Source organism: Microcaecilia unicolor, chromosome 10, assembly GCF_901765095.1.
Source record: "Microcaecilia unicolor chromosome 10, aMicUni1.1, whole genome shotgun sequence".
NCBI lineage: Eukaryota > Metazoa > Chordata > Amphibia > Gymnophiona > Siphonopidae > Microcaecilia > Microcaecilia unicolor.
Genome location: NC_044040.1, coordinates 217202487 through 217216016, shown reverse-complemented (window position 1 = coordinate 217216016; position 13530 = coordinate 217202487). Strand labels below are relative to the sequence as shown.

The 13530-nt window shown below is 45.7% G+C and overlaps 1 protein-coding gene and 1 long non-coding RNA gene across 4 annotated transcripts in view; one reads left to right on the top strand and one right to left on the bottom strand.

Moving 5' to 3' along the window:
* PDE6D (phosphodiesterase 6D) overlaps nucleotides 1-1988 on the bottom strand; it is a 54475-nt gene extending 52487 nt beyond the window's left edge. For 2 of the 3 annotated variants that reach the window (XM_030216525.1, XM_030216523.1), the window contains exon 1: nucleotides 877-1344. The gene's annotated coding sequence lies outside the window, so the exon portion shown is untranslated. Of the gene's footprint in view, nucleotides 1-876; nucleotides 1345-1391 lie in introns of those variants that run through there. The other variant, XM_030216524.1, reaches the window with a different exon arrangement.
* A 373-nt stretch (nucleotides 1989-2361) lies between these two features.
* Nucleotides 2362-12783, top strand: LOC115479116. Its single transcript, XR_003943613.1, has 3 exons — nucleotides 2362-2446; nucleotides 4390-4450; nucleotides 12759-12783. It is a non-coding gene; the product is annotated as an uncharacterized LOC115479116 (long non-coding RNA).
* The last annotated feature ends 747 nt before the right edge of the window (nucleotides 12784-13530 follow it).

Below are 13530 nucleotides of genomic sequence, written 5' to 3'. Positions count from 1 at the left end.
GAAAATGATAGTGGGGGATGGGACGACTTTCCTATGAAGAGAGGCTGAGAAGGCTAGGGCTTTTCAGCTTGGAGAAGAGACGGCTGAGGGGAGATATGATAGAAGTGTATAAATAATGAGTGGAATGGATCGGGTGGATGTGAAGCGACTGTTCACCGCTATCCAAAAATACTAGGACTAGAGGGCATGAGTTGAAGCTACAGTGTGGTAAATTTAAAACGAATCGGAGAAAATTTTTCTTCACCCAACGTGTAATTAGACTCTGGAATTCATTGCCGGAGAACGTGGTACGGGCGGTTAGCTTGACGGAGTTTAAAAAGGGGTTAGATAGATTCCTAAAGGACAAGTCCATAGACCGCTATTAAATGGACTGGAAAAATTCCTCATTTTTAGGTATAACTTGTCTGAAATGTTTTTACGTTTGGGGAGCGTGCCAGGTGCCCTTGACCTGGATTGGCCACTGTCGGTGACAGGATGCTGGGCTAGATGGACCTTTGGTCTTTCCCAGTATGGCACTACTTATGTACTTATGTACTTATGTACTTATCCTGAAAATCAAACTGACTGTGGTATCTAAAGGTCAGGTTTAGAAAGTAATGCCCTTATTACTCTGTAATTGGTCTCCCTTATCTTGATCATATAGACAAAAACCATTAGGAGATATTGGGGAGAAGAAGACAGCCAAAGGACAAGCCCCGTCCTGCAGGAGCTCTAAAAAAACCCCAAAGCAAATAAAGAGCAACCTGTGAACCAAACTATAGTTGACAACTCTGCATTCTCTTCTCAGCCCTCCACACCTTTACCTCACCCAGCAGAATTCCTATCCTTCTTCACTGTTTTTATTCTTCATTATTCCAAAGTTGAGAAAAGGGATACAGTTTGAAGCCTTTCAGGATCTCCTTGGCTCGATTTCTTTTTGGTGACAGGCGACAGAGACAATCCACAAGCTGGGATAGCCTTCCGAGCCCTAAATCCCTCTCTCCTGATAACAATGTCTATAACTGAAAAGGACACTAACAATGCCTTTTGCCAAGTCACACACTACCACCACCACTCTCTCATCAAAAGTGATGTTGACTGTCTGTCTCACAGGTATATACACAAAGACAGAGGCTCTGACTGACTGTCCCTTACTGTCTCTCACACACACAATGACTCTCCCTGACAGTCTGTCACACACATAAGGGCTCTGTCAGTTTGTCCCTATCAATCTGTCTCCTTCACACAAAGGCTCTGACAGTCTCTCCTGTCAATCTCACACACAAGGGCTGACAGTCTCTCCCTATCAATCTCTCTCTATCACACACAAGGGCTCTAACAGTCTCTCCTTGTCAATCTCACACACACACAAGGGTTGACAGTCTCTCCTTGTCAATCACACACACACACACCCAAGGGTTGACAGTCTCTCCCTGTCAATCTCTCTCACACACACGAGGGCTCTGACAGTCTCTCCTTGTCAATCTCACACACACAAGGGCTCTGACAGTCAATCTCTCTCTCACACACACACAAGGGCTCTGACAGTCAATCTCTCTCTCACACACACACAAGGGCTCTGACAGTCTCTCCTTGTCAATCTCACACACACCCAAGGGTTGACAGTCTCTCCCTGTCAATCTCTCTCTCACACACACGAGGGCTCTGACAGTCTCTCCTTGTCAATCTCACACACACAAGGGCTCTGACAGTCAATCTCTCTCACACACACACACACGAGGGCTCTGACAGTCTCTTCCTCACACACATACATATAGATAAACGCTCTGACACGGCCTCACACTGTCTTTCTCAGGTCTTGATGTCTCTCCGTCTCGGGCTCTTATTTCCCGCAAGCAATAGTGGCGGGCCTTGTCCTACTACAAGATACCCACCGGCATCGGTAACGTTTGTCAGACAAGACATACAAAAGTCAGGGAAAAGCCACTCAGAGCTGCAAGCGCCAACTCCTAACGTCCGACACCGCCCGCAGCGCAACCAACCCTCCAACTCACCCCCTGTGCCCGCCCCGCTCTCACACAAGCGACATCGTAGCCACCAATACGGCGACGGTACGACCGAACCCGGCGCAGGGATTGGATGGGAGTCCGAGCAGTATAAATAAAGTTTGTATTAAAAGAAAGGCTTGACTGCGCCGCAGGATGCAAGAACAGAGCACAGCGAAAGCGTCACCAGTAAAGAGACCACCCCCCCCCCCCCAACACGCAACGTCAGTTAGAAACCCGGTCCTGCGCAGGCGCTCTTTTAGCAAACGGGCCTTTTGTGGCTGGCGCGCCCTATGTAGCGCAGCGTTTGTGTTTCGGCGCCTGCGCAGTGCCTCGGGGCTAGGCTTTTTTGGGCGGGCTTTTGGAGCGCGTTGGGCTGGATTTTCGTTCGGGGACGACTGACTGTCTGAAGCGCGGGATGTCGGCGGTGTTTCCAGAGCTGTTTGGCGGCTGGAGAGCAGGTAGGGAGTTGGGAAAAGCCGCCCTTGTCGGGAGAGGGATTCGGCCCTAGACTGGGGCCGCTTTTCTTTGTTACCACACGCGCCCTTTGTTGTTGTGGAGCTCGGGGTGATTGTCCTGGCCCCAGATGCTTATTCGGACTAACCTTCTGCTTCTGAAACCTAGAAGAAGCCAAGATAATCATTGATGAGGAGACTTGACCCTGTGTGAAGGGATCAGTAATTGCTGCAGCTCCCGCTGGCAAAGACTTTTCCCTCCTCTTTCACTTGCCGGCTCCAAGGAAGCTGAATGACTCTGGCCAATGTGTTACCAGCTGACCCGCCTCCTCTGCCCAGCCAGGCTGTTTAATGCTCTTCCCTCGGGTTCTCAATCCCTTTTCCAAAGCTGTCGGAATTCAACCCTAGTGTCTAACTAGAATCAGCATATTTGACATGGTGACTGCTATAGATCAGGGCACATAACAACAGGCCGTTACCTGGTCCTCCCCCCCCCCCCCTCCCCAGGCACCCAGTGGTGGTCCTCCCCCCCCCCCCCCCCCAGCATCCCGCGGTGGTCCTTCTCCCTCCCCCCCACAAGCATCCCGCGGTGGTTCTCCTCCCCCCCACAAGCATCCCGCAGTGGTCTCCTGCCCCCCCACAAGCATCCTGCGGTGGTTCTCTCCCCCACCCCCCACAAGCATCCTGCGGCGGTCCTTCTCCCCCCCCCACAAGCATCCCGCGGTGGTCCTTCTCCCCCACCCCCACAAGCATCCCGCGGTGGTCCTTCTCCCCCCCCCCCACAAGCATCCTGCGGCAGTCCTTCTTCCCCCCCACAAGCATCCCGCGGTGGTTCACCCCCCCCCACAAGCATCCCGTGGTGGTCTCCTCTCCCCCACAAGCATTCCGCGGTGGTTCTCCTCCCCCCCCACAAGCATCCCGCAGTGGTCCTCCCTCCCCCCCCAAGCATCCCGCGGTGGTCCTTCTCCCTCCCCCCACAAGCATCCCGCGGTGGTCCTTCTGCCCTCCCCCCCACCCACAAGCATCCATCGGTGGTCCTTCTCCCCCCCCGTGGTCCTTCTCCCTCCCCCACCCACAAGCATCCCGCGTGGTCCTGCTCCCTCCCCCCCCCACAAGCATCCCACGGTGGTCCTTCTCCCTCCCCCCCCCACAAGCATCCCGCGGTGGTCCTTCTCCCCCCCCCCCCCCCAGCAGCTCCCGCGGTGGTCCCTTCTCCCTCCCCCCACAAGCATCCCGCGGTGGTCCTTTGCCCTCCCCCCCACAAGCATCCCGCGGTGGACCCTTCTCCCTCCCCCCCCCACAAGCATTCCTCCGCGTTGGCCCTTCTCCCTCCCCCCCCCCACAAGCATCCCGCGGTGTGTCCTTCTCCCTCCCCCCCCCCAGCAGCCATCCCGCGTGGTCCTTCTTCCTCCCCCCCAACCCCCACCCAATAGCATCCCACGGTGGTCCTTCTCTCTCCCTCCCCCCCCCCACAAGGCATCCCGCGGTGGTTCCTTCTCCCTCCCCCCCCCCACTAAGCATCCCGCTGTGGTCCTTCTCCCTCCCCCCCCACAAGCATTCCGCGGTGTTCCTATCGCCCTCCCCCCCACAAGCATCCCGCGGTGGTCCTTCGCCCTCCCCCCCCACAAGCACTCCGCGGTGGTTCCTTCTCCCCACCCCCCCCCCCACAACAGCATCCCACAGTGGTTCTCCCCCCCCCCCCCCCCCCCCCCCCACTCATGTAAGCCACATTGAGCCTGCAAATAGGTGGGAAAACGGGGGGTGGTGTAACAATGTAACAAATGTGCCTCTAGTGTTCAGCAGGCACTAAAAATGCTAGCACACCTTAGTAAACAGGGCACTAAATGTTTTGTCTCTTGATTTATATCATTTATATCTTCCAAGGCATTCATAGTTCCATTCTCCTCATGTACTGCTTGAAATTAAGACCGTGTTTTTTTCATTTATAGTACTTCACAAGACTCCTACAAAACACAGAGGCTGTATAAGCTTAACGGAATCATATATCAGGTTGGTATATTTACCTTACCTTATCTTTTCATCCGCATTCATTTAAAGCATCAATATTGGTTAATAATTTTATATTCAGGTGCCTAAAATTTCTTATTTGCAGTTCACCGCGCTATTTCATTTTTATCTATTTGGTGCCTAAAGCTTCCAATGTGTACTTTTTGTGCCATTTCATTTATTTATTATTTATTGCATTTGTACCCCACATTATCCCACTTTTTTGCAGGCTCAATGTGGCTTACAGAGTGTTATGATGTAATCATTACATGATCTTAAATACAGTCGATAATAGGCTGAAGGTAGGTGATTTAGATGCAAGGTGCTAGGTAAGGTATTGTGAGAGGTGTTTTTGATGCACCTGAGTAGTTTGAGGAATGATTATTAAGGATGGCTTTTGTAGGCTTTGTTGAAGAGATGTGACTTCAAAGGTTTGCAAAAGCTGGTAAGATTGTCCATAGTTTTCAGGGCCAAGGGTAATGCGTTCCATATCTGTGTGCTTTTTATAACGCAAGCGTAGTATGGTATGGCTGTTTGTATTAATTCCTTTACAGCTGGGGAAGTTCAGATTAAGGAATTTGCGGGCTGATCTTTTGGCGTTTCTAGGCGGTAGGTCCACTAGGTTTAACATATTAAGTCATTTTTGTTAGCAGTTCTACATCGCCCCCCATGCGTTTTCATCAGAGTAATTGATGATCAATACATAAGTATTGCCATACTGGGAAAGACCAGAGGTCCATCAAGCCCAGCATCCTGTTTCCACAGTGGCCAGTCCACGTCACAGATACCTGGCAAGATCCCAAAAAAGTACACAACATTTTATACTGCTTATCCCAGAAATAGTGGATTTTCCCCAAGTCCAGTTAATAATGGTCCTATGGACTTCCTTTAGGAAGATGTCCAACCTTTTTTAAACTCCGCTTAGCTAACTGCCTTTACCACATTCTCTGGCAACGAATTCCAGAGTTTAATTACACATTGCGTGAAGAAAAAATTTCTCTGATTCGTTTAAAATTTACTACATTGTAGCTTCAATCGCATGCCACCTATTCCTAGTAATTTTTGGAAAGCGTGAACAGACGCTTCACATCTAACCCATTCAACTCCACTCATTGTTTATAGACCTCTATCATATCTCCCCTCAGCTGCCTTTTCTCCAAGCTGAAGAGCCCTAGCCGCTTTAAGCCTTTCCTCATAGGGAAGTTGTCCCATCCCCTTTATCATTTTCGTCGCCCTTCTCTGCACCTTTTCTAATTCCACTATATCTTTTTTGAGATACAGCGGCCAGAATTGAACACATATTCAAGGTGCGGTCACACCATGGTGCGATACAAAGGCATTATAACAGCCTCATTTTTGTTTTCCATTCCTTTCCTAATAATACCTAACATTCTATTTGCTTTCTTAGCCACAGCAGCACACTGAGTGAAGGTTTCAACGTATCATTGACTACACCTAGATCCTTTTCTTGTCTGTGACTCCTAACGTGGAGCCTTGCATGACGTAGCTAGAATTCGGGTTCCTCTTTCCCACATGCATCACTTTGCACTTGCTCACATTAACGTCGTCTGCCATTTAGACGCCCAGTCTCCCAGTCTTGTTAGGTCCTCTTGTAATTTTTCACAATCCTCCCGCGATTTAATGACTCTGAATAACTTTGTGTCATCAGCAAATTTAATTCTCACTAGTTACTCCCATCTCTAGGTCATTTTATAAATATGTTAAAAAACAGCGGTCCCCAGCACAGACTCCTAGGGAAACCCCACTAACTACCCTTCTCCATTGAGAATACTGACCATTTAACCCTACTCTGTTTTCTATCTTTTTAACCAGTTTTTAATCCACATAGAACACTACCTCCTATCCCATGACTCTCCATTTCCTCTGGAGTCTTTCATGAGGTACTTTGTCAAACGCCTTCTGAAAATCCAGATACACAATATCAACCGCTCCCCTTTATCCACATGTTCACAACCTTCAAAGAAATGAAGTAGATTGGTGAGGTAAGATTTCCCTTCACTAAATCCATGTTGACTTTGTCTCATTAATCCATGCTTTTGAATATGTTCTGTAATTTTGTTCTTAATAGTCTCTAGCATTTTGCCTGGCACCGACGTCAGACTCACCGGTCTATAATTTCCCCGGATCTCCTCTGGAGCCTTTTAAAAAAAATCAGCATACATTGGCCACCCTCCAATCTTCCGGTACCACGCTTGATTTAAGGATAAATTACATATTACTACAATAGCTCTGCAAGCTAATTTTTCAGTTCTATCAGTACTCTTGGATGAATACCATCCGGTCCAGGAGATTTGCTACTCTTCAGTTTGTAGAACTGCCCCATTACATCGTCAGGTTTACAGAGAATTCATTAAGTGGCTATTTTTTGTCTTTAACTCCATTTTATGTACTATACCAGTTATTTGTAGACAGTTGTTTTTTGTATCATTAATTAGTTGTTGGTCTTTTTGTACTAAAAAATTAAAAATATAAATGATTGGCTATCACTTGGAAATGGAAAAAATATGTATATTTGATATTATATACATACTGATATACTTTTATGTCTGTTTTATTTATTTAACACATTTATACCCCACATTTTCCCACTAGTTGCAGGCTCAATGTGGCTTACACAATAACATGGGTAGGCTACGGTTCAGTATAATATCATTAAACAATGTCATAGTAAAAAATTAATTGTAAGACAAAGATAATAAAAGATGATCTACACTGGCTACCTATGAGAGAACGAATCGCATTCAAGATCTGCACTCTGACACATAAAATAATCTACGGCTTAGCTCCGGAATACATGATTCCTCTCATAGATCTCCCACCTAGAAATGCCATCACAACAGCACGCAACCTTTTTACACTACATTATCCATCTGGTAGGGGTGTTAAATACAAGCTTCTTTTTGCCTCTACTTTCCACTACTTCCAGCCCGAAGACTTGGAACGCTTTTCCCCTGTACCTAAAATCGCAAGCTGACCACCTTCTTTCAAGAAGCTGCTGAAAACGTACCTTGTTTGAACAAGTGTATTCTATTAGTAATTCTGCTGTTTAGCCATCCTAATTGCTGCTAACGTTTTAATCCTTTTCTACTGCTAAATTCATGTGTTGTATCTTTAAACTTTTGTAATTCATGGAAGCCACATTGTGTTTGCATTTGTGGGAAAATGTGGGGTAGAAATGAACCGTAAATAAATAAATAAATAATAATAAAACATTAGGGTCCATAAGTTTTGCTGAACAGTTAAGAAAGAAACTAACGTTTCATTTTATTCATGGTTAATCATTATTATGTTTTGCCATCTACAATGATAATTTTTTTTGTGAAATGTTCTTATTTGTACTTGTACTCATTTCTCATTAACCGAAGGGGGGGTCTATTTACAGTGGGCGTGTAGTGTGTTTAGTGCGAGCGACTGATTAGCGTTTGCTAAACCTAGAAATGCCTATAGAAATATATAGGCGTCTCTAATGTTTAGCACACGCTACCAATGCTAGCATGCCTTTTTAAAAGGACCCCTAAGTGTTGCTACTAAGCATAGATTTTTATATACATATAAATATATATCTTTATATAAATATACATATACACTATTGTATATGCATTTTTTTTTTTTACCTGTTGGTTTATATGTTCCCTTGTTATTAGCCACATATTTCAATTGAATACATTGTGTATGAATTTACTAATATTTTTATTTTACTAACATCCTCCATTTTAATTTTCTATGTAGCCATTTTCAAAGCACTTAGACTTATAAAGTTTTATAGATTACATGTTTTTTTGTCTTCAGATATACAGATCCCTGAAGCAGGCACTGAGGTGTATTTTCAAAGCACTTAGGGCCCTGTTTACTAAGGTTTGCTAGCGTTTTTAGCACGTGCTAAAAACGACCATGTGCTGACTCTAGAGACACCTATAGGAATACATGGTGTCTCTAGTTTGCACTTGATAATTCTTAGCGTCCATGTTTGTACGTTTGTGAAGCTTGCCGGGTGCCCTTGGCCTGGATTGGCCGCTGTCGTGGACAGGATGCTGGGCTCGATGGACCCTTGGTCTTTTCCCAGTGTGGCATTACTTATGTACTTGTGTATGGACTGATTGGGATCACCAGACGACGCTAAGATTTCTTTGCCTGTGCATCCTGTACCCTCGCCTCTTCCCCCTCTTTCTTATATCTTTCCTGTGTGTATGGTTACTGTCCTATTTTAAATTGTAGTTCCTCCTCCTTTTCTTCATTGTTTTTATTTAGTCTGTATGCTTCTCTGCTGTGCTTGTCAGAGTGGTCTAGCAAGTACAAATAGTTTCTCTTGGATTTGGTGCAGTATCCGAATATACCAGGGTCTTCGGACTCTCCAGCAGGGCCGGTGTGCAGTTTGCAGGAGAACACTGGAACAGGCGCCATTTTGTCAGAGCTGACTGGCAGTGAGGAACAGCCTGTGATGTTTGCAAGCCCTTGGCCCAGAGGTGGCCACTTGAGAATCACCCAATCACCTCTGAGTGGACCGAGTCCCCTGAGAACTAAGAGTGCTCCCAAGAACTGGACTAGACCACAAGTGGAGATGAACTGAGGCAGCTTTATTTGCAGCAAAACAGGGTTAAAAGTGTAGCCAAACGGCACAGAAAGGAAAACAGGCAGCCTAGCTATACAGTCTAACCTAACTGAAGCAAGGCAAACATGAAACATAGAATGAGGTAAAGTGGAACAGCCTAGCTGTATAGGGAAATCATACATAAGCAGCCTAGCTGCGCATCGCACTACTAGTTCTTACAAGGGAGGGGGGAACACCCCCCTTGGGAAATAGGCTGTGGGCAAGGATATGAAACTTCTCTTGCCAGTTGGACTATTTCATAGTCTCTTTCAGGGTTGCCGGGTTGAAAAAATTTCCCCACCCAAACGAGCCCAAAACCCACACAAGTTAAACCCCGCCCCTGACTTCACTAACCGCCCCTGACATTGTTAACCCAGCCTCTGTGGGGTCTATTGGACCAATTGGACCAATAGAAGCCCCAGAAAACCGCCCAATCACCACAACGCAGCTTTTTAAAAGCCGCCCAATTCCCGCAGCGGGTCGCGGAAAGCTGCCCAATTGGGCGGGAAACCCGCAGACCTGGCAACCATAGTCTCTTTAGATGAGCAGTTACTTATATACCCTTCCCCTCACAAAGTACCACCTCATATCACCCAATCAGCAATCCTGCAAGTACATAGGAGTCCTGTGATAGGGTCCTTAGTGTCCTTACCACACTTCTGCTTAGTAACAAACAGCTGGGATGTCATGACAACGGGGGTCTTGTCAGTATGTTTGTAACAAGACGGTTGGGATGTCCTGGCAATGGTCTTTTGTCAGTTTCTGGTCAGCCAGAAATTCCTGTCTTGTAACTATCAGTGGAAGCTCACAGAAACAAGCAGACCCAAAAGAAAAGACCAGAAAATCCCAGACAACCTGCACCACAGGTGGAGGCAAGAGCAGGACTCACTGCTCACAGAAGACTAGTGATGTCACCTAAGACAAGCAAACAGTCACTGAGGCATCTGAGCCGGATGCTCCCAAGGCAAGCAAAATAAGCAACAAAACCCGAGCCGATGCTCCCAAGGTACAAGACTCAATGGCCTTGCGCAGCACCCAAGGCCAGGATCAGCCCACGCAGACCCCTCGGCGCTCCAAGCACCGCTCCCTCGTCCAGAAATACCTCACGACGTGGCCTCAGTCGCTGCACCTAAAGCATTCCCCATCATTCAGCCCATACAGTCTCAAACACAGCAGAACGCCACTCGCTGCATACAGCAAGTAAAGACTCATGGTGGGCGTCTGGAATCTCAACTGAGGCACGGGAGGCTCTGGATTTACAGGCCTTGCAGCAGGCTTCACTGGACCCAAGAAAAGGTGAAAGCTGAAGGCAGAGCTATTCTCAGAACTACCAAGCTTGAAAGCAGGCTTCACAGGAATACAGCAATAGGAAAAGCTGTAGGCCAAGCTTTTACTCCTCAGGACTCCCTGGCTTGGAAACAGATTTCCACAGGAACACAGCATAAGGAAAAGCTGTAGCAAAGCTTCAGGCTACGGCCTCACACAAAACAGAGTTAGAACTCGCACCTGGGCCCCATAAGGGTAATTGCCAGAACCCTGAGCACTCTCAGAAGCCAGCTTAAGAAGTGCTCAGTGCTGATGACATCACCAGTTTGGCCTCCACCACTCTGGTGGTGCTTCAGAGTCATCTGGAGACAAAATATTGCTTGCTTGCTCCATATAAATGGTAAAAGGAATTGGTGGCACTGCTGTACTGCTGGTTCCCACCAACCCTGCACCTCCTGCCCCCAGGTATTTGTGCACCACTGACATACAATCCCAATTAAGCCCCAACTCTCCGACTTTCCATGCCACAGGACAAATCTCTCTAAGCTGTCTCTCTGCTGCTGGTGCCTTACTTCTGTGCTAAGCCCTGCTGCTCTTCTTTTGCTGACTTTTTTTTGTTTTCTGTATTACTTATTCACCTGGCCAAAGGAATAACCCGACAACCATCTTTGTTTTAATTTACGCACACTCTTCAGGGGTGGGGTGGAAAGGACCTAACACCCCCCCCCCCCCCCCACTTGTTTGGCAGGAGTCCTGCAGAGACTTGTGCCTGCATGGCTTACCGAGCAAAAGCCCGTGGGCTAATGTTCAGGGCTTTGTAGGATTGGACCCTTTTGACTCAACTGGGATAAGTACTGTGGCCTGAAACCCAGGAGCAATGCTGGCTAAGGGATTTTACCACAAGGCCTGCAGGCCATGGACTGCCAGAGTCAGGTCTATCAAACGCAAACTTCTGCACCAGAGCAACCTATACCACCTGCTGGAGGAAGAGAAATACTGGTGAGTTCAGGCTGTACCAGCTCTTGTACTGGTGATGTCACTGTAAGACTTTGCTTTCTTTACTGCCATCTGCTGGTAGGGGACATCACATTGGTGTGGACTGATCTAGTAAGACAAAAAGGAATATTGTTTGAAAGCAGTACCTAGTTAGGGAAGTCATTTTATAGCTATAGTCCCTTGGAAGGGTGTAGATTGCATGGTGTATGCTCTGAATAAGTCCTTCACAGATGCAGGTAAGAGACTTTATAAGTGTCACAATTTTCCTGGTGTTACTCGCATTAGGTGGATCTTTTGTACTGAAATATTTGTGTAGATGCTTTGTTTCTTTAAATGATGTTAACTATGTGTTCTTGACCTTGAGAAATTGCAGGCATGGGTGGTTGCCAAAGAGGAGAGTGGTGGTATTGGATCTACCTGAATCATCACACAGTTTGATATGCTAGGAATATCAGCTAGTTGGTTTATGTGTCTTTTCCTCTCAATTAATTACTAAGAAACAATTCCTTAGCTTAATTCCTAGTATCTTGTCTGACTTATTGTGGTCAAGTAAGAAGAACTATTACCTAATTGTGTTAGAGTTTTGGAGATACCCTGTAATATCATTTTCTAACATTCTTTGTATGTATATACATGTTTGTATTATTTGAAAATTATAAATAAAAAAAAAAAAAAAAAAAAACAATTTTCCTGGTGTTGAGGAAAGCGGCCAAAGGAAAATGTGTTTTGGGTGGTTGATTTTGGCATTTGGGAAATGGAAGTCTTTTTGTTTATGACCATCAAATGGAATAGTAAATCCTGCATTGACAGTTTCCTGATTTGGGATATTTCTTTAAACATAGCAATATGTTTGTTTATATTGGGTGGGAGACGTATGGAAACGTGGAAGTACTTGGGGAGGCAGTGGTTGTTTGGCGAAGACCGTACTTGCTTGCTAAATGGTAATTTTGGGTGGACAGTATAACAGACCATGTACCTGGGGTTGAAAGATTTCTTAATCTCAAGACCTAGTTTGCTTAGTTTATTTTGTCTGACATGTTCATTATACCAACCTAGCAAAATCTTCATATTCTTTGTAAGTCCCCTACATTTGTGTCTAGGTATGACAGCATAATTCAGTTGTGATGGGTCTTCCTTCAAATGCATAAAAGAATACACCCAATTCAGTATGTTCACCAAGTATGCTTGGTTTTCTTTCTGTCCCTACCCTTCACCTTTGCAAAAGTTTCTTAGTGTATGAGGTATTCCTTCCTATAGGGCAATCACATTGACTGCGGACATTTGCAGGCATGGAGCTGCTGTTCCTTAAAAGGATGAGTAGCTGAATTGTTTGTTTTGTGTGTGTGTACTGCCTTTTAGAAGAAATGCATTCAAGGTGGAGTACAGCAAGAACAATCTGCAACTCGTGGCTTTTAGATTTTCTCTGTTTTTTCTTTTTAGATAGTGATAATGGCTGGAGAACAGAAGCCTTCCTCTAACCTACTAGAACAGTTCATTTTACTAGCTAGAGGTACGAAGGGCCTGGGCTGACCAGTTTAATAAGCCAAGGTGCTGGATCTCCTGGAGTGTATGTCTTTGGGAGCTGTTGGAGTTACCAGTGTGCAAGAGGTAAGAAAATTTTCACATCTTTGATATATGGTGCAATACAAACTGTTTACAACAAGCTCCCTGACATATCTCATTATCCAGGGAGAACTGCCATGTAAAGCCACAATGTTTTAACACTGATTGAATCTGCTCATCAGAATCTAAAGAATTATTTAAGGGGACTTCTCGTTTAACATAGGTGTCTCGGATTAAGGGTAAACTTGATACCGTCTTAATGCATGCTATTTTTGTCAGGTTTTGCCAAAAAAGTAGCAATATTGAGAGAGTTTGAGGCTCCTGTTCAAGTTGAATGTCCACTGGAGGATATAAGTTTATGGAGGATTAAGTTACACCTCAAAAGGAGCTTATTCTTTAAAAAAAAAAAAAATTCTTTTTGTATTTTGGGATCCTTGTCACTCTCTCTTCTGTAGCGAAAGCTCTGAAGGATGTAACAATTTGTCAAAACACTAAAGGCCTCTTTTACTAAACTGCACTAGTGATTCCTGACACAGCAAATGCAATTTGAATGGGCTTCGTTTACATTTGCCGCAAGGGAATCACTAGCGCAGCTTAATAAAAGGGGCCATAAGTTAACTAATAAATCTCTTTTGGAGGAACTACCTGA